This window comes from Sciurus vulgaris (genome assembly GCF_902686455.1).
Source record: "Sciurus vulgaris genome assembly, chromosome: 4".
Taxonomy (NCBI): Eukaryota; Metazoa; Chordata; class Mammalia; order Rodentia; family Sciuridae; genus Sciurus; species Sciurus vulgaris.
In genome coordinates this window covers 10307871-10328181 of record NC_136464.1, presented here as the reverse complement: position 1 = coordinate 10328181, position 20311 = coordinate 10307871, and the positions used below count along the sequence as shown (strand labels likewise).

The following is a 20311-nucleotide window of genomic DNA, read 5'->3' as shown; positions in this document are numbered from 1 at the left end:
AAGTGCCGTAGGCATGCAACCCTGATGTGTTTCTGAACCACTTGACACACATAAAACCTGGCAAGCTTTTTATCACATCCGGACTTTTCTCTGTGTCCCTGATGAGGGCTCTGTGTGTTGTGCACCTAACCACATTTCCCAAGCCCCAGGGGTCCTTTACTGTGTGGTTTTTGCATAGTGCCCTGATCTTAGGAAAGCCGCATGTCACCGCGGAGCTGACTGCAGAGCCTGTGTCAGGAGCTCCGGTGAGAAGAGAAGCCAGTCGCGTCCAGCTGGGACAGGTGCTGTAGTCCCTCGCTGTCCTTATCACTGTCAGGATGTTAAGGGGCCACTCTGGCAGCTGGGCCGCCAGTCCCTGCAAGCAGGCAGGAGGGCGGCTCCAGAGCACACAGACACTGTGCTGCAAAACTCCAGATGAGCAGGAGGGCGGCTGGAAGCAGACAGGCACAGGAGACGCAGCGGGATTCTACTGGGAAGGTTTATTTGGCCAAATCTGCGGTGGGTTCGGGACGGGGTGGGAGGGAAATGACAACTCCTGGGAGTTTGGCCTGGGCTTGATGGCAATGGCCGTGCCACCCACCGGATGGGGAGACCGCAGGACAGGCAGGATGTGGCCCCAGCAGGATGGGCCTGTGCACAGCGGGATGCCTGTCAGCCGCACGCAGCCATCTCCTCTGCTCCTTGCCTCTCAGGTCCTTGCCGGCTGTCTCCGGCTGCCGGTCCCCCTGGCATTCATTCCTCCCGTCAACCTTCAGTGGGTTTGGACCGCATTCCTTGCTAAATTATAAGCTCCATGAGGAAGTCGTGAGTCATATTTGCCCTTTGTCCCTAGAGCACATAGTAAATGCTCAGTAAATATTTCCTAAAATGAATGGGTAAAGAGAGGCGCCGTCTCTCCTCAGGATCACCCGACGCACCCACCCCTCAAGAATGGGTGCATTCAGTCAATGGCTGAGCCGCCAGCAATCAAGGATCCAGAGCTGGGGTGGGAAGGAAGCTGGCCAGAGTCCGTGTGCCTCGTGCAGATGCTTCTGACATTTTGGATGGAATCTTTCAGGACACTGAGCATCCTAGACCCCAAAAAGCGGTGCCCAGCTGGCCCCCGCCCCTGGCAGAGGACCCCTGTTCCAGCATCTGAACTCTGGTACCGCCATTTCTTGAAAATGCAGGACAATCTGAAAAAGACAGTCCCCACAGGCAGAGCCAAGGGCTTTGCCTGCTGCAAAAATCCTGTGGGTTTTCCTAATACAAGTACTTAGGAAGGCGGGGTAAATGCTCATGGAAATTCAGTCTCGTGTCCAGATTTGCTGGAGACTCGCAGGACGTTAGCATCCTGGGAAACGCTCAGGCCCAGGCAGACCCAGCGGCTGGCCAACCTCAGAGCCGACACGACACTGTGAGTTCTGGGAGCTGACACGGCGGAAGAGCTCAGGGTGCAGCTCCGGCCACTGCAGCCGTGAGTAGGGCTGGACCCTCAGAGGGGCATGCACATCTTCCCACTCACCAGCGGGTCTTCCTGTGAGAGCCACTGCCCACTGGCCACATCAACATCCAATGAAAACCAAAGTAGCAGGATTTTATAGCGTTCAGTCTCCTTCGGAGTTCATCCATGCTGCCCTCGCCCTGGCTGGCTCCTGGCTGCTCGAGGAGAGAAGAGCACGTGACAGAGGGCAGGGACTGCACCATGACAGGCTCACCGGGAGTCCCGGCATCTCCCCCCACGGTGTATTGTATCAGCTGTGAGGCGCACGTGGGTATGGCCAGAAGAATCTGGAAAAACATGACCTACCAATGACTAAAATTGGGGGGGGTGTTCATTTCTCTCCAATTGAGAAAAATAATTTTTTTCTGCTTGCTACGTTGCCTACCAAGAAGGTCAAGAAGGCAGGGGACACTTTGCAATTAAAGCTATTTTCCTTTCCATTTGTTTTCGACGCAGGGATGAAGGGCACGGCCCGCTCTCGGGGCCTGGCACATCTGCTCTCAAGTTACCTTTAGCTTGGCTATTAAAGGGCAGGCGGAGGGCTGGCTGCGGCCACATGAAACGCGCCTCGGAGCTATCTCACCGCTGGCCGGGCTCAGAACAAGAAGGGCCTTTCATGGCGGGCACAGGGCCCGGGAGCACAGGGCTCAGATCATGGCCACTCAGGTGGAAAGGGAGAGCTGGCCCGCCACTTCCCCACTCCCTGAGGTCGCAGATGAATAGGGCCGAGGGAAGAGCGGAGCTACCATCACAAGGGACTCAGTGATGTGGGCAGGAGGTGTCTTGTTCAGAGATAAGCCTGGAGTCGGGAGGCTATGGGGTTCCCAGGGCCGCCGGTTGATATGGACAGGACAACGCAGCATTGTTGGGAACACGCAGTGCGCTCCCAGCGAGGCCAAGAGGAGCACGTGGTGCGGATGGGAGAGACGTCTGCGGAGGCCTGACCTCCGAGAAGCACTGGGCTTTAAATTCCAGCACGCACGCGGGCTTCAAATAATTTCCTATCCTCTACAACCTGAAAAATACTGTAATGGGCGCAACTTAAGGACAGACCCATCACCACTGAGACGTCCAGATTTGAGAGTCTTTATTTAGCCGGCCGCTGACTGTCTCACATGATGCTCCAAAAAATGGCTATTGGGAGAATAGCCCCAACCACAGGGTTGTAGGGGTTCTTATACCAAAAATCACATCAATCATCAGTGTCTGTGGCTATGATTCAAAATTACAAACTAACATCATGAGATCATCCGCAGAGGGGAAGTGGGTCAAAATGACCCTTTCCTAGGTACAAACTAAAGAATGGTTGCTAACATCCACACAATCACTGTTCACATGGTACGTTGTTTAGGAGCAATAGGAATCAAAAGAGAGCAATTTTTCTTTACATAGGAATTGTCATTCTGTATTGTTAAACATGTCACACTAAGTAACTGATGATGGGCACAGAGGTGGGGTGTTCCCATGGGAGAAGCTTATTTCCTACATAACATGGAGTCTCAGAGCAAAATGGAGTCTGTTTAGTCATTTCCCTTAGAGTCTGGCCTAGAACATTCTCATGGAGCCAGATCTGTCAGCCCATCACAATGCAAGCCAGGATTTGTGGAGGGGCTCTGACAGACGGGGAAAGAGGGCAGTAAGCACCATGGTTAAGGGCCCAGGCTCTAGAAACAGACTCCAACTCCTGCACGTAATAGGTGCTCAGTTAACAGTAGCCCTCTTATCACAGACTCTGACAGGAGCAATACTGAATTCACATCTTAAAAGGAGTGAGCATGGATGCAGGATGCCTTTCCATTAATACATATGTGTGGTCCGTTTCTTTCATCAATGTGGTGCTATAGTTTTCAACATACAGACCCTGTACCTCCTGCACTGAATTTATTCCTATTTATTTTTTTGGTTTTGATACTCTTTTAAATGAGATGCTATTTCTTGATTTCTGTTCAGTTTGTTGTTACTATATAGAAACACTGATTTTTTTAAAAACATCTTTATTAATGCATTATAGTAATTATACATAGTATTGGGGTTCATTTTAGCATAATTGTTATGGCTTGAATGTGAGGTGTCCCCCAAAAGCTCACATGTAAGACAATGCAAGAAGGTTTAGAGGAGAAATGATTGGGTTATAAGAACCTTAACCCAATCAGTGAATTAGTCCCCTGACAGAATTAATTGAGCAGTAAGAAACTGAAGGTGGGTAGGGTGTGGCTGGAGGAGGTGGGTCATTGGGGTATATATTTTGTATCTAGAGAGTGGAGTCTCTCTCTGCTCCCTGATCATCATGCGAGCTGCTTCCCTCTGCCGCAGTCTTCTGCCATGATGTTCTGCTTCATCTCAAGCCCTGAGGAGCAGAGTCAGCTGCCCGTGGACAGAGATCTCTGAAACTCTGAGCTCCCAAAGAGCCCTTTCCACCCCTAAAATTGTTTTTATCACATCTTTTAGTCACAGCAGCAAAAAGCTGATTAAAATAATAATCATACATGCATGGAATATGATTTGCTCCCCCTCAGACCCCACACTTCCTCTTCCCCTTCCTCTGTTCTCCTTCCTCTACTCTCCTGGTCTTATTTATTTATGTTTTTTAAGTTGGTGTTTTATAGATATACCTGACGGTAGAGCTCGCGGTAGTGACTCATTATGCGCACAGCACAATTGGGTCAATTTCCTCTGCAGTGCCTTCCTCTTCCGGTGCTTCTTCCCTCCCCTCTACCTTGTTCCTCAACTCCACTGATCTCCCTTCTATTGTCAAGGAACTTCTCCCCACAGTCTCCCCCCATTTTGCTCAAGCTTCTGCATATGAAAGAAAACATTCCACTCTTGACCTTCTGAGTCTGGCTTTTTTCACCTCGGCATGATGTTCTCCAGTCCCATCCATTACATGCAAATGCCATACTTTCATTCTTCTTTATGACTGAGTACAACTCCACCATGTATATACACCACATTTTCTTATCCATCGTCCTGAGATGGGCACCTGGGCTGGTTCCATACCTTGGCTACTGTGGATTGTATGTTGACTTTCTAGTCTGCAACCTTACTGAAGTCACTTATTTGTTCTAGAATAGGGTTTGTGTGCACACACGCATGTGCCTGTGTGGAGTCTTTAGGGTTTTCTGTATTTAAGATCATGACATCTGCAAACAGAAACAGTTTTACTTCTTCCTTTCCAGTTTGAATGCCCTCAATTCTTTTTCTTGCCCAGATGCTTGGGCTAGGACTTCCAGTGCCGTGGTCAGTAGAAGAGGCAATGGAGTATCCCTGGCTTGCCCTGATCTTGGTGGGAAAGCTTTCTGCTTTCTGCCATTGGTCAGCTGGGGGTTTGTCGTAGGCTGCTTATTTTGAGTCAAGGTACATTTTTTCTGTACCAAATTTGTTGAGAATTTTCACTATGAAAGACTGTTGCATTTTGTCAAATTCTCTTCCTGAACCCGTGATATGGTGCTGACTTTTATCCTTCCTCCTGCTGATGTGGAGGACTTCACTGATGGACCGGGAAGGGTCAAGCCATCCTTGCATCCCAGGGATAAGTCCTTCTTGATCATGGTGAACAATCCTTTTGCTGTCCTGTTGGGTTTGGCTTGCTAGTGTTTGGTGAAGGATGTCTGCCTCTGTGTTCACTGGGGACACTGGCCTGGGACTGTCTTTTCTCGTATTGTCCTCATCTGGATTTGGTGTCAGGGCAGCAATGACTGTGAAATGAGTGTGCAAGTAGTCGGCCCTCTTCAATTTTTCAGAGAAGCTTGAGGGTTGACATTGATTTGCCACTGAAACCATCAGCTCCTGGGGCTTTTTTGTTGGAAGATTTTTTTTTAAGCCACTAATTCAATCTCCTCACTCGTTATTGGTCTGTACAGATTCTCCATGTCTTCGTGAGCTGGTCTTTATAGGTTACCTATCTCTTGGTTTTATCCATCTTCTGGGTTATCCAACTTGTGGGCCTCTAACTGTTCACAGTCCTCTAATAGAGCTCCTTTCTATTGGTGTGGTCTTAGTTCCACTGTCTTTCATTTATAATCTATTTGAATTATCCTTATTTCATCCTTAGTCTAAATTTTTGTCAGCCCTGGCTATCTTTTCAAAAAATCAGTTCAGATTCATTGGTTGTTGCTATTATTTTCTAGTTACGATTGGGATGTGAGGTGTCCCCCAAAAGCTCACATGAGACAATGCAGGAAGGTTCAGAGAAGAAATGATTGAGTGGTAAGGGTCTTGACCCAATCAGTGAATTAATCACTGATGGGATTAATTGAAGTGGCAGGGTGTGGCTGGAGGAGATTGGAATTGGGGCATGGCTTTGGGGTATATATTTTGTATCTGGAGAGTGGAGTCTCTCTCTGCTTCCTGATGATGTGAGCTGCTTCCCTCTGCCACGCTTTCCAGCCATGATATTCTGATTCACCTCGAGCCCTGAGGAATGGAGCTGGCCTTCCACGGACTCAGACCTCTGAAACCATGAACCTTCAAATAAACCTTTCCTCCTCTATAATTGTGCTGGTCAGATCATTTAGTCATAGCAGAGAAAAAGCTGACTAAAACACATATGTTTATTTATTTCTACTCTGCTCTTGATTATTTCCTCCCTTTTGATGACTGTAGGCTGAGTTTGTTTCTTCTTCTATTTCCTTGAGTGTAAATATTAGATTATTTACTTGAGGTCTTGTTTTTCTTATTGTGGGTATCTATTACTGTATATTTTTCTCTTAGAATTGTTTTTTGTTTTAGTAAGTAAGTTTTGGTATGTAAGTTTAGTAAGCTTTAGTAGTAAGTTTTAGTATGTCACATTTCCATTTTCATTAATCTCAATGGAAAAATATCCTACATTCATATGTAACCACAAAAGATTACAAATAATCAAAGCAATCTTGAGCAAAAGAATAAAGCTGAAGGCATCACACTATCTGATTTCAGAATATATAAAAGGCTATAGTACTTAAAACAGCATGGTACTAGCATTAAAACGGACACACAGGTCAATGGAGCAGAATAGGGTGCCTTAGCCAGGTGTGAAGGTGCACACCTATAATCCAGCTACTCAGGAGGATGAGGCAGGGAAGATCATAAATTTGGAGGCAGCCTGACAGCCCATAATTAAGCTCTCCCATTTAGAAGAAATTGATTTAGACAAAGGGGGTGCCAAGAAGACAATGGGGAAAGACATCTCCTCAACAAATGGTGTTGGGAAAATAATATCCACATGCAAAAGAATGGAATTGGACCCTTACCACATACCATGTACAAAAATCAAGATTCACACATGAGATCTGAAAATGTAAACTCAAAGAAAACAAAGAAGGAAAAGTTCTTGACCTGGTCTGGGCAAGGATTTTTGGACAAGACCGCAAAACCCAGGCAACACACAGAAAAACAGACAAGTGAGACTGCATCAAACTAAAAAGATTCTGCACAATTGACAATCAATGAAGAGAAACCTACAGATGGGAAGAACTATTTGCAAACTATATTCCTAGTAAGGGATTAATATGCAAATATATCAGAAACTCAAAATAGTTTAATGATAACTAATATCACATACATATGTCTTCTTTTGAGAAATGTTTATTCAGATATTTTGCCCATACAATGGGATATTATTCAGCCTTAAATAAGAACGAAATCATGGCATTTGCAGGTAAATGGATGGAGCTGGAGGATATCGTGCTCAGTGAAATAAGCCAATCCCATAAAACCAAAGGCAAAATGTTTTCTCTGATAGGCAGATGCTAATTCACAATAAGGGAGGAAGCTAGAGAAAAATAGAGGTACTTTGGATTAGGCAGAGGGGAGTGATTATGGGGGGAGGAAAGATAATAGAATGAATCAGACTTTATCACCCTGTGTGCATATATGAGTACATGACTAGTGTAATATATACAACCAGAAGAATGAGAAGTTATACTCCATTTATGTAGGATGTGTCAAAATGCATTCTAATATCATGTATAACTAATCAGAACAAATAAAAAGCTTTAACTCACTAAAAAAAAGGAGACATACAGATGGCCAACAGGTACATGGAAAAATGTTCAGCATCATCAGTCGTCAGGGAAATGCAAATCAAAACCACAATGGAACACCATCTCATGCCTGATGGACCATTATTAAAAAGATAAAGATAACAAGTGTTGATGAGCTTGTAGGAAAGGAAATTCTTGTTGGAGGGAACGTGAATCACTATAGCCATTATGGAAAACATGATGGAAATTCCTCAGAAAATTAAAAATTGAGCTTCCGTGTAATTTAGAAATTCTATTTTGGGATATATATCCAAAGGAAATGAAACTAGTATGTTAAAGAGATATCTCCACCCTCATGTATTCTGTATTACTATTCACAATAGACAATATGTACAACCAACTGACACATCCATTGATGGATGAATAGGTAAAGGAAATGTGATACACACACATACACACACACACACATAATGGAACACGCGCGCGCGCACACACACACACACAATTGTCTTTTAAAAGAGAAAAATTCTATCACTTGTAACAAAATGAATAAACCTGGAAGACATTATGCTAACTGAAATAATCCAGACACAGAGAGACAACCCACATACCTGTTCTATATAACACAGTTGAACTCATAGAAGCAGAGAATAAGATGGTGGTTACCAATAACTGGGAGAAGGGGGAATGGAGAAATGTTGGTCAAAGAATACAGTGAAGTTAGGGTGAATGACTCTGGAAGGGGATTTTACAGCATGGGGACTATGGTTAGTAATCATGTATTGCACACGTCACTTGAAAATGCTGAGGGAGATCTTTGTGTTCTTGCCACACACACACGGACACCCACATACAAATGATAACTATGTGAAGTGACAGATGTGTTAGTTAACTTGGTTTAATCCTGTCACAATGTTTACATCCATCAAAACATCACGTTGTACACCATACCTATATGCAATTTTTATGTGTTGATTATACCTTAATTAGCTGAAAATAAAATAAAAGGAATAAGCAAATCATCCCAGTCCTGGAGCAGGGCTAAGCTGGCTGAAGTGTCAGCACTGTGACACTCGAGACTTAGCCCACAACTCTGCACTTCCCTAGAGCAGGGAGCACCACCCAGAGAGCCTCAGCCCCTAGTGACTGCCACAAACCAACCTGCCGCGTGGATTCTGCAGGCTGTGAACTTCTCTGGATCGATTGTATTCCTTGCCTGGGATAAGGGAAGTGGAGTCCTTCTCGAAGTCTCTATCTGATCAAAATCCCTGTGCCTGATGAGTTGAATACTAATTAGCTGCTTAAAAGCCAAGATTCTGCATTTTCAGTTCTTCAGAAATACATACCTGAATGTAAGACAACAATACTATAAGGCAGTTTTTCATTATCTTACTGAGAATATTAAATAAATATACAATATCACAATATATTTTATAATGTAGTTATAAATAGACACACACTATGTATTTTTATGTAAGTTGAAGTCACACTATTTAGAGAGGCAGATGATATATATTCAGATGTAGACTTGAGGGGAAGCCAGACATCCAGGATCCCGGGCAGTGGTGTACCATGTTGGATAGGGACGCCGGGCAGAGCTGGGGCTCTTCTGGGGCCTGCGTGGCAACATCCACGAGCTGATGTGTCGCAAGGAGGAGATCAAGGCCAACTACGACATGCTGGAGGGCCAAAAAGGAGTTAGGATGAACGAGCCACTGGGGGACTTAGAGGGCTATCCCTGGGCCGACGTGGACCTGTACCAGGTCTACACTGCAAGGCACAGCATCATCTGCCTGCAGAGTGACCACAAAGAGGTGATGAAGCAGGTGGAGGTGGCCCTGTACCAGCTGCACACTCGTGACAAGCAGAAGCAGGCGTGGGACTTGGCTGAGGCCCATGAAGAGGCCATGAGCTGCATGTTGAGCCACAGTGAGGGCCACAGCCTGCCACAGGCCTTGGCCAAAGTGAACAGCATCAGCCTTGGCTGTCCAGCCAGCATTGAGGGTCTGCAGGTAGATGGCGAGATCATGGAGTGCGGCTCTGTGAACACCCAGAACTTCCAGTCACTGCATAACATGGGGCAGTGTGGTGCAGCACAGCGAAGGGAGACCCCTGAATGTGACAGTGGTCCACAGAGGTGAGAGACACCTGCTCCATCTTCTTCCAAAACGCTGGGCCGGAAGGGCCTGCTGGGCTGCAACATCATTCCTCTGCAGAGATGACTGTCCCTGGGAAACAGCAACAGGAAAGCTTCGTCCTGTGCCCTGGATGTGGGTCTCGTGGGGATTTCCTCATTCTCTTCACTCCCCAAGTGTAAAGATCTGGAAGAGGCTGGAAGCCTGAACATCTGGGTGGTGGACACGCTGTGGCCTCCAATGTGACCTCTCTGGATTAAGGCATTGTTAAAACATGCTTTGTGCTTGGCATCTTTGGCACATTGGGCCCTGCCCTGAAATGGGAATTCTCTGGATTGTGGGCAAGCAGGCGGCAGTTATTCTGGCAGGTGCTGATGTGACTTTATTCCTTTAGGAATTTTGTTTTTCAAATAAACACCATTTTGCAGTTCTGATTTAAAAAAAAGTATACTTTAATACTTGGCTTATGAATGCAGCTTCATAGATGTATTTCAGATCTGATTGAAACCAGCGACGATTCACATTAACCATTTTGCTCACATTTTCCTGTACATCTTTGACCATCACTGTCTTTTGTCATCACGAGGGCCATTTTTGAGTCTCTGGACAGTTGTCTCCAAGCAGTCACTTTGGTTCTCCCTCAGGTCATTTGAACTATGCCTGTCCTTGAATCCAAAGTCACTAGCATGGCCTGAAACATCCCAATGACCAGGTATCACCTTCCTTCATCCCTCACTGTTCTCCTCCCCGGCTTACTCCACTCCAGGCAACACGGCCTCCTTGGAACTCCTCTGTCACTTCAAGCACACTCCCACTTCCTGTCCCCTCTGTTAGGGACACTATTAAATAAATACCACCTCATTAAAGAAATGATGTCAGTTTCCACAGTACCTACTATTTGACGGCTAAGCAAATATTGACTATAACATCACCCCAATCCGTACCAATTTCTTAATTAAGTGATTCTAGATGCTGTAATAGAAAACTTGGTCAATTAGCATACTAAAAGTCTATTTCACATTTTTGGAAATATCAGTGAGGCTTGGAAAGCTCTCATGGTTGTGTCTCCTCCATGTGGTGACTCAGGTATCCAGGCTGCTCCATCTTGGATTTGCTGTTTCCACTGTTGCTGCAAAGTGGGGTGGGAGAGTTGGCAAGATTGCTCAGGATGTCAACAAGAAAGGTGGCTTACATCACTCCACTTTTTTTTTTTTTTTTTGCCTACTCAGTCACAGAGATAGAAGTGCCTTTCCAGGGTGCTGGGAAAAGGAGTGTCCACTCTACCTGGTGTCTGTAAAACAGCACCACAGAGTTTCGTCTGGGTGGGGAACCTGCCATTGACCACTAGCTCAGAGCTTTTGGAAGAAATGACACTAATCCACAAAGCGTATAGAATGTCCCATATATAACAAGTAATAAATATTTGCTTATTAATAAATTCAGGTTTGTTGAGGGGGGAATATATCGGCCTAACCACTTGGCTCAAATTTCCAAATTATCAAAATACTTGAAGTATTCTTGTAAGTGTAGCATAAAATTAACACTAAAACAGCACTATTAAACCAGCAATCTGTCAACAACCAAATGGGGTGTGAAACTACCTCTTCCCTATTCTGTTCTCACATATAACCCTTTCTTTCACCTCTTCCCCAGAAGATTGCTCCTCCTCCCCTTGGAAAATCAGAAAAATATGGGAACCTTTGCAATTTCTAATTGTAGCTATCAGTTTCCTATTAGCAGAAGACACAAATTAGCAATATTTTAGGGGGAGGTCTCATAAAGAACCCCACAAGTTTTCAAGTAGTAGATAATTAAGAATTGATGACCCCCCAATTAAATTCCATAAGGATAAACCTTTTTTCAGAGACTTGCAATGGATGGGACTTAGGAAGGAGAGTTCCCTGACTCACTACAAAGACACTCTCTTTAAAAAATCCTAAAGGTGGCGAAGGAAGGAGGAAGAAACTCTGATCCAGGAGGCCTGCCCCCAAGAGGGGGCTACACCAGCAGGGGAGCGTAGAGAAGGCAGAGGATGGGGGCTGCCGGGGACCGGACTAGGGAAGCAGAGACCACCAGAGCCTGTGGCTATCTGGGATGATGGGGAGAGACAGTCACCCTGTGGGAGGATGACCCAGGGAGGCCACTCTTCAGTGGTCAGGAGAGGAGGCAAGGTCAGGGCGAGGTCAGGGAAGTCGACTGTTTGCTGACTCGGGGAGAGGGAATGAGCTTCGTGCGGAAGCCAGGGGAGATGGCAGGTGGAGAGGTAACGGGAAGCTGGGTCCTGGAGCACATGGGAGAGGGAGGAGGTGTGGGGGCCGGAGGGAAGGAGGGGCAGGCCTTGGAGGGGGCTGGAGGAAGGAAGCCACGGCATCACAGCTTGGTTTCCCTGCTTTAACCTCAAGACCCTTCTGCTAAACTGTGGATGGGGTGGGTAATGAAGAGAGCTAAGGCAGACCCTTTGAGGGTGACAAAGGGATCCAGAATGGTCTGTTAGGGTTCTCTTGCTGCGTAACAAATGACCACGAACTTAGCAGCTTAAAACAGCACACGCTGCGGTCTTCTTTCTGTGGGGCAGGGGTCTGAGAGGCTCCTCTGCTCTGCTCAAGGTCTCACCAGGCTGCCCACCAGGTGTCATTGGGTTGTGTTCTCATCCAGAGGCTAGTCTGAGGGACAGTCTGCCTCCAAGGTCATTCAGGAGATGGACAGAACTCACTGCCCTCAATGGCTGCAGGCTGGGCTTCTGCTGAATGCTGGCTGGAGGCCACCCACAGCTCACAGAGGTGGCCTGCAGTCCTTGTCACGGGGCTTCTTCAACAACACCTCTTACTTTAAGCCACAGGGAGAATGCTCCCCAGTATGCCAGGACGGATTCCCGCCCACGGTGACCCATTCCCAGAAGTGGTGCCAGTCACCCCTGCCCCATCTTGTTGGTCAGAAGCACGTGAGGGCCTGTCCGCAGTCTAGGGAAGGGCCCTGCACAGAGGACCCCAGGAGATGGAGTCACCGAGGGCCCAGCTGGGGTGTGTCTACACAGACGTCCCTCCATCCCTCCATTCAGTGGCAGAACCCAGTGTGTGACCAGAGCCTGTGGCCCTGCCTGGCTGTCCCCAGACAGCTCTCAGGTTCCCACCCCGTTGGCATGTTTGTTTAGAGGTTTTCCAGGCTGTTTTGCAATGTGAACAAAAGGAGGTGAAGACACTAATATTTACTCTGCCACTTACAGGTAGTGTCACGTGTTTCCTTGGCCCAGGTTTTCGATGACCGAGTTCCAAGTGCCTGCATGCCTTCGTGTCTCCACAGCCACGGGGCCATCGTGTGGTGACAGACAACAGATGCCTGCCTGACCTCACTGTCCAGGTCTCGCTCCTCACTGACAGGCAAGCCTCTCGCCCAGACCAACTCCCCAGGGCTCTGCCTTCCAGCCCAGCCCTCATCTTCCTGCTGGGGAACAATGGCCCATTGTCAGGCAGCAAATGGAGGCCGGGCTGCGTCTGCAAACTCTGTCCGGAGTGTGCACACAGACACTGGAGAGAGGACAAACAGATCCTGAGGACAATGGGCTCCGGCCGTGATCGCAGAGAGTGCGCGTGTTCGATTCCCACTTGTATCCCGGTACCCAAAGTGGGGCGGCGACGTGCCAAGAACGCACAAGGCGCCCACCGCCACATGTGTCCTGCCGACTGTTTAGGTTCTCTCTTAATCAGGCTGTAATTGCTGTCGGGAAATTAACACATCGGCACCTCTCTAAAAATCTTAAAGCTCTAATTATACTCAGAGTCTCAAAAGAGCCCCACGTGATACTAAAACAAAACTTCAAAACTGGATAATTTCTTCCCAGTTAGGTTTTGCTTCTGGTACGCGATTACGATTTTATCAGGGAGGTCCTGTGTGAAAACACAGTGCTACAAAATCCGAGGTCCCGGGAATTGTTTGAATCCCTATCTTCAAACACCTCACCTTGCAAGTTGCCGGCCCCTGTGGTTCCCTCCAGGGACAGGGAACTGGCCGCTTCCTGAAGAAGTTGGCTAATGAGCCCAGTTCTGCTCTGACACACTCCGCCCAGGGTCTAAGCGCCGTCTTTTGAGCTACCTGCTCTAAGCCCAGGTCTTCTTCCACTTGGCAGACTTTCAGATGCTTGGAGTTGGACTCTCTAAAGAGCAGCCGCAGGCATGGATATCATATTGAAAATGGGTTCCTGGAAAAGCCCCCCAAATGAAGGCATGTAATTTATCAAGGTTTCAGGGGGGACAAGTAAGGAGGTGCAGGAAGCAGAACAGAAAAAGAGAGGAAGCCAACCAAGGAGGCGACATCAGGCAAAGTCCCACGAAGCCCTAAGCTAAGTAAAGCTTGAGAGCTGTGACCATCTTGAGCCAAGGTTGTGGGCTTTCACCTCCAACCCTGCTGGTCACAGGTCAGGGCTGTCCTGGGCTGGAGGGGCCGAGTGAACTCCCTGACATTTCAACTCTGCACGAGGCAGCAGAGTTCTCCAGTGTCCCCTGGGAAGTTCCTCAAGGAGTTGCTCAGGGGCCTGCTCCTAAGGTGAAGCAGCTGGTGCCCGAGAAGGTGTGCCTGGGACCGTGAAGATGACTGAGGGGCATCTTTGCAGAGCATTCGCAGGCTGGTTATAAACTACAATAATTGGGAGCTACGGAGTGATCGTAGTGAGAACTCCAGAGACTTTCCAAAACTCAGCAGCAGGAAAGACACCTTCCAGGCAGGAGATGGGTGGGCACCACTCCGAAAAACTGGTCATTCAAACAGAAAAATCCAGAAGTGCTAAAGGTCGAGGGTTCCCAAATGAAGAAGCTAGATAAACCTATGGTGGGTGTACAAATAACACACACACACACACACACACACACATACACACACAAACATACACACCCTACTCAAATATAAACAATCAAGGGGCACCATAAATTTAAGGAACGCCTGTAAGCCAGAGATGAAAGCAAACAATTAAAAAGTAAGTGTGTGGGAAATCAAAGCAATGTTCAAAAATAAGAACCCTGTAATTGCCATCCCAAGGAATGTAAGAGAAATGATTTTACTCATGAAATAAGAATCAGAGGTGATAAAAAGGAGTGGTCATAAAATGAGAACAATGTAACATCTTAAAGTCAAAAAGCAGAAGAAATGGAAGGTTAAATAAAAGTTTTGGAAGATGAAGTTGAATAAGAAAGGACTAGAGAGAAGATAAAGAGAAAAGAAAATGAGAACGTTCTGGGAGCTCCAAGATTCCAAAATCAGATGGGGGAGAAAATTATTTTTAAAAATCTGAAGCCTCAGACTTCTCAGACTATTATATAGTGGAGCAAAACCTTTTAAAATGTGAGAAATGATTTTCAACCCAGAATTCCATTTCCAGGCTGACCAAGTTTAAAGGTTAAAAGAAAGGTTTTTTATAGAGATGAGTTTCAAAACTGTACGAGTCATCGAGAGCGGGTGGGGATCCAACCCTGGGGAAGGGGGTTCCTAGCAAACCCAGCAAATACTCCTGATGGGTGTCCAAGAGTGGAGAGCGAGTAAAGGAGGGACGTCTTCTCAAAATAGGAGAAAACTGGGCGATCACTGATGAGCTCTGAAACACTAAGAGGATGGTCACACTTCTGGGGACATGTCTGGGAACACATTCATGGTGACTCAAAACTAAGCAAACAGAGTAACTATTAGTTCTAAGGAAAGGAAGACCACTACAAGAAAACACATGCTCATGGTGTACTGTGTGGCGCAGTTCAGAATGCATACCATGGCAATGAATGTGTCACAGACCGAATAATCCAACTGAAAGATGATGGTGTAATTATAGGAGGGGCGTGAGCAGTGGAGATGTTGGGAGACGGCTTGAATAACTTCCATCTTCACATTACAGTAAGTCAACAGACCATCTCCAGAACTAAGAAGAAAAAGGAAAAAATCAAGAGATGGAAGCTTGTGCTGGTTTTCTATCAACAGCGTGCACATTCCAGAAACCTTGGGAGTAGATTAGAGGTCCAACGCAGGCCTCTCTGGGTGTCGGCCTCCTGTCGAAATCCAGGCTTCAGCAGAGCTGCCTTCCTCTCTGGAGGCTCAGGGGTGGTGGGGGACATGTCCTTGCTTTTTGATCTCCTGAGCTCAAGGCCTCCTGCTTCCATTTCCAAGACCAGCAATGGTGGCTTCCGCCCACTGCGTCCACCTTAAGATCCCCTGAGCTCACACGGGCCACCCAGATAATCCCGCATGACCCCTGGTGTGAAAGTCAACTGTGTGGCAACCTTGGTTCCCCTCCGCCAGGACCCTCACGTCCACAGGCTCTGGGAATCAGGACATGGGGTCTTTGGGAGCTAGTCTGCCAACCAGAGTGTGCGTGTGTGTTGAACAACACAAGAACGTGCATGTGTGTTGAGTGTGTGTTGGGAGGAAGCTGAAAAGAGAGCAGGAAAGGGTTCCCCTGGGAAGAGGGGCTGGGTAGGAGGAGCAGGGCGGAGCTGCTGGTTTTCCTTATAAACTCAGACTTCCCTTCACCATGAAAAACCTATGTCAATGTGTAACTTTCATTAAATTAACAATTAAATTACAAAACAAACCTGCCCTAGCCGGAAGGGATCTTAAACAGGGAAGAGAGGTGAGCAGATCTGCCTTTTTAGACAGTTCCCTCTGGAGTGGTGTGGATTCAGAGGCGAGGTCTACAACTCATCTCGTCCAGTAGCAATATGCCTGGGGAGGTTCCAGCAGATAAAAAGAGCCCACTTCCCTGATACCAGGTGTGATCAAAGCCTAACGGTGCAAATCTGAAAAGAGAAAAGAAGACACAACAAAGGTGGTGTATCCAGAGCCAGCATTCAGAAGCCTCCCTGGGCTTGGTGGCCATGCGGCGCAAATGACTTGCCCCTGCAATCCAGAACCCTCTAGCGAAGGTGGGCAGGCGTTCATTACCTCAGATACAGAGAAGAATCTGCATACGGAGTGCCCCACGGCTCTCAACTACACCCCTCCAGGTCTCCCAGGAGTTCCCTGACGGCCGCAGGACTAACAGAGAATTTTGTTCTCTTGGCCATTACCTTCTAAATATTTCTTAATTTAACATTAATGCAAAATTCAGAAGCAAGACAAGGACAATCACACCTGAAGAGTTAATGGTCCATGGAAACCAACACCGACTCCTTTCACTGGCACTTCACATTATTATATCATAGAGATTAATGGGCAGTGATTCATTCCACTGAGAAGGAAATAGTTCAAAGTAAAAATTGTTTCTGTTCAATTCCCAGCATTGACACTGTGTGTGTGTGTGTGTGTATGCAAATACGTTCACAGAATCCACAGAAGTAGGAGATGCGTGCATACAGATGTTCCGGCAGGAGCTAACCCAGGTGGGTGCTTGGGAGCTTGAGGTTCACAGGACAGTTTGGAGGTAAATTCCTCCAGTTTTACAGATGAAGAAACAGAAGCAAGGAAGCTCACTGATCTTGTGAACCATCGGCAAGGAACTGAGAGAGCTAGAGTGTGAACCACTGTCTCTGAATCCTGGATTTGTCCTCTTTTCTCCGTATCACACTGTCTTTGGGGTCAAAGGTTCAAATCTTTCACAGGGCAGGTTTCAGGAGCACCAGCCAGAGAAGAGCTCAGCCTATGAAGCAGAGCAAGCTTATCAGCAGAAAATGGGAAACCCTTGTATAGAGGCCTTGAAAACCTGAACAAAGCAACCACAGAGAAAGCCCTCAGAAAAGCAAATTAGCCACAATGAAGTGCTAAAAAAAAGTCCGGAGTTGACTCCAAAAACTCAAAATGAAGTTACCATCTGATCTAGCTCTGCCATTTCTGCTTCTCTAGGCAAAACAATGAAATTAGCCTCCCAAAGAGACACCTGTCGGCCGTTTTTATCACGGCACCATCCGCAACAGTGAAGAGGTGGAGACAGCCTAGCGGCCCATCAACGGATGAGTGGATAAAGAAAATGTGCTGTACACGGAGTATTATTCAGTCTTAGGAAGAATGAAGTCCTGCCATGTGCAGAAAAATGGATGGAAGTCAAGGACATTATGTTAAATAAAATGGCCACACACTGAAAGGCAAGTACCACGAATTCTCTCTCATATGTGGAAACTAAAAACTGTCAACCTGAAAATGAGCAGGGGCTGCCAGGGACTGGAGGGGAGCCAGCCAGGGGAGAGGCGGGCCACGGTGGAGGAAGGGAGCTGGAGAAGACCGAAGCCCGTTGTAGGCACATATAGGAATGTCACACTGAACCCCGTTAATATGTTCCGTTAATACATGTTGGTAAAAGGCAGAAATAAATAGAAACCAGAAGATGGCACGCCTCCACTCAAACGCTACGGTGGTTCCGTGTTTCTCGTAGGATAGAAGCTAAAGTCCTCGAGGCCGGGGTGATGGTACCCTCGCTCACCTCCCTGCCCTCCATAATCTGCTTCTTTCTCCCCCTCTTATTCCACCTTTCACATTGACCAACCTGCTTTTTCTCAAATAAGCCAGCCACACTCCTACCCTAGGGCCTCGATTGGCTAGATTATCTCCCCCGAGGTCCCTCCCTGGCCAAGTCCCCTCATTCTATCATTCTATCATTCTATCATCTCTGTCATCTTCTCAGTGAGGCCAGGGCAGGCCACGGGGATGCGAAGGTGCATCTCACCGAACGCTGCCCAGCTCCCTCACCCAGCGTGAATGGAGAAGCACAGGGCAGGGGTCTCTGCTGCTCACGGATGTATCCTAACCACCGAGAACTTCGGAGGTCCTTAAAAATATTTGCTAAATGAATGAAAGAAAGAAAGAAAGGAAGAATGAATGAATGAATGAATGAATGAATGAATGACAGAAGGTTTAGGAGGAATCCCAAAGTCGTGCAGACGAGTAGCAGAAGGGCAGCCTGTGAGCCACATGGCACACTGAGTAAACTGAACGAGGCCTCCACCCTCCTAACACACCACTGCTCTTATCCATAGGGCTGTCCTCCCTGACAGCCACGTCTCCTTCAGCAACAGCTCCCAGTTTCACTGGCCTCACTCACCATGTGGTCTGGAGGGAATTCAACATCCACCTGGGGGCCAGGTGGACACCTCAAGCCCCTTGGCACCTTGCATTTCCCTGGCCACTGTGACTGGTTCGGGAACAGGCATAGGAACAAGTTTGTGGGATTCAGTGTCACATCTGAATGAAAGGGCAGGACAACGGTGGTATCCCCACCTCAGGGCCAGCAGGATGTCATCTTGGAGAGAGAACATGGAGCTGGTGGGGATGACCAGATGGAATGAATCAGTTCCATGGAAGACGGAGCCAAGAAATGGGAGGAGACCTGAAGGCATCAGTGGCACCCTGAATTTAGCAGGCACCCCGACCTTTTAGGGGAGTAAATAGAAAAACTCTATATATGACCAAAGATGGCCTGAGTTGGGAAATCTGTCATTTTCAATTATAAAATCTCTGACACTAGAGCTGGGGAATGTTTATAGGGCTGTTTTCACTGGTGGATAAGCTGAAATTGGAGATCGCTCCACCCAGGTGACAGACCACACAAATCCCAGCCTTCTCCCCAGCCCACTCTCCACCTGAGCACGGACTAGAAAGTTCAGCCCACATCGGAAACCTGGGTGCTAACCTCTTCCTGCCCTCATTCCTTCTCCGCCTCTGTGTGTGCATACAGAAAACAAGAGTTACAAAGATGCAAAGAGGGATTTTTGAAGACCTTCTTTTTACCTGATACACAGTGATCATCACACATACAGCAGGCGCTCAATAAATACTTGCTGAGTGATCAAAGGGAGAGAAGAAAACCATTTGTGTGCACTGAGGGGTTTCTTCTCTTCCTTTTCATGCTGTGAACAACAAGCCAAAGCGACAGCGGATGTTACTCAACTCCAGTTGGTCCAGGCTATGTCTGCGGGAGCCAGTTCTGCCTCCCAAGTTGAAGAGGGTACACGGGGTACTTGGAGAGGGTGCAGGGATGAAACCGGGGTGGGCTGGGGAGTACAGCATGTCCACCCAGGCAAGAGAACCGACAGCACAGAGAACAACCAGAGAGACACTTCTGGTCCACAAATGTCCTGAGTCCAAGAGCTTAGAGAGGGTGCCTCCTAATAAGCTCTTATTTTACAGAAGAGGAAACTGAGGCGTCCAGAACCCAGGCAGCGAGGGGAAATGCCGAGACACGGTCTAGATGCTGCTTTCAAACTGTGGGTCCACGCCTACTAGCGGGTTGTGAAATTCATTCGCAGATTTGGTCAGTTTTGTTTTTAATGAACAAAGGATAAAATAGTACAGAAAAGGAAAAGTTCTGAGTGTGTTTTCTTTAACAGTAGGTATTACTGTATATGATTTTTATGTCAGTTTACATACACACACAGACAGGTTGTGTACCAGGTCAGGATGTAAAATGCATTGCACACTATGAATCCATTTTTAAACATTTCTGAGTCACAGATGGAGACAGAGCCCCACAGAGAAGACCCTCCTGGGCTCTGAGCTCCTGTTCCACAGCAGAGTGCAAGCGTGGTCCATCGCCAGAACCATCTAGGGAGATTTTTTAAAATACAGATTCCGGAGCCCCGCGTCCAGAGATTATGTAAGATTCTGCACAAATCATTCTGGAAAGACTTTTGTGTTTATAAAGGTTTCCAGGGATTTCTCACGCACAGACTAATTTTAGGACCAGACAACCCTTTGAAGGAGAAAATCGGCAGAGGCTCATCCCCATCAGGATTAAGCCACACGGTGCTGCAAGAGGCCTAGAGAAAGCTGGT

At 47.1% G+C, this 20311-nt stretch overlaps 1 long non-coding RNA gene and 1 pseudogene across 2 annotated transcripts in view; one reads left to right on the top strand and one right to left on the bottom strand.

The window, feature by feature from the left end:
• Window positions 1-20311, bottom strand: part of LOC306660353 — a 247110-nt gene that overhangs the window by 7004 nt on the left and 219795 nt on the right. The window lies entirely within an intron of this gene.
• On the top strand, window positions 8078-10007 carry LOC306660348 (26S proteasome non-ATPase regulatory subunit 9-like; annotated as a pseudogene). The gene has a single exon. The product of its transcript is annotated as a 26S proteasome non-ATPase regulatory subunit 9-like (transcript).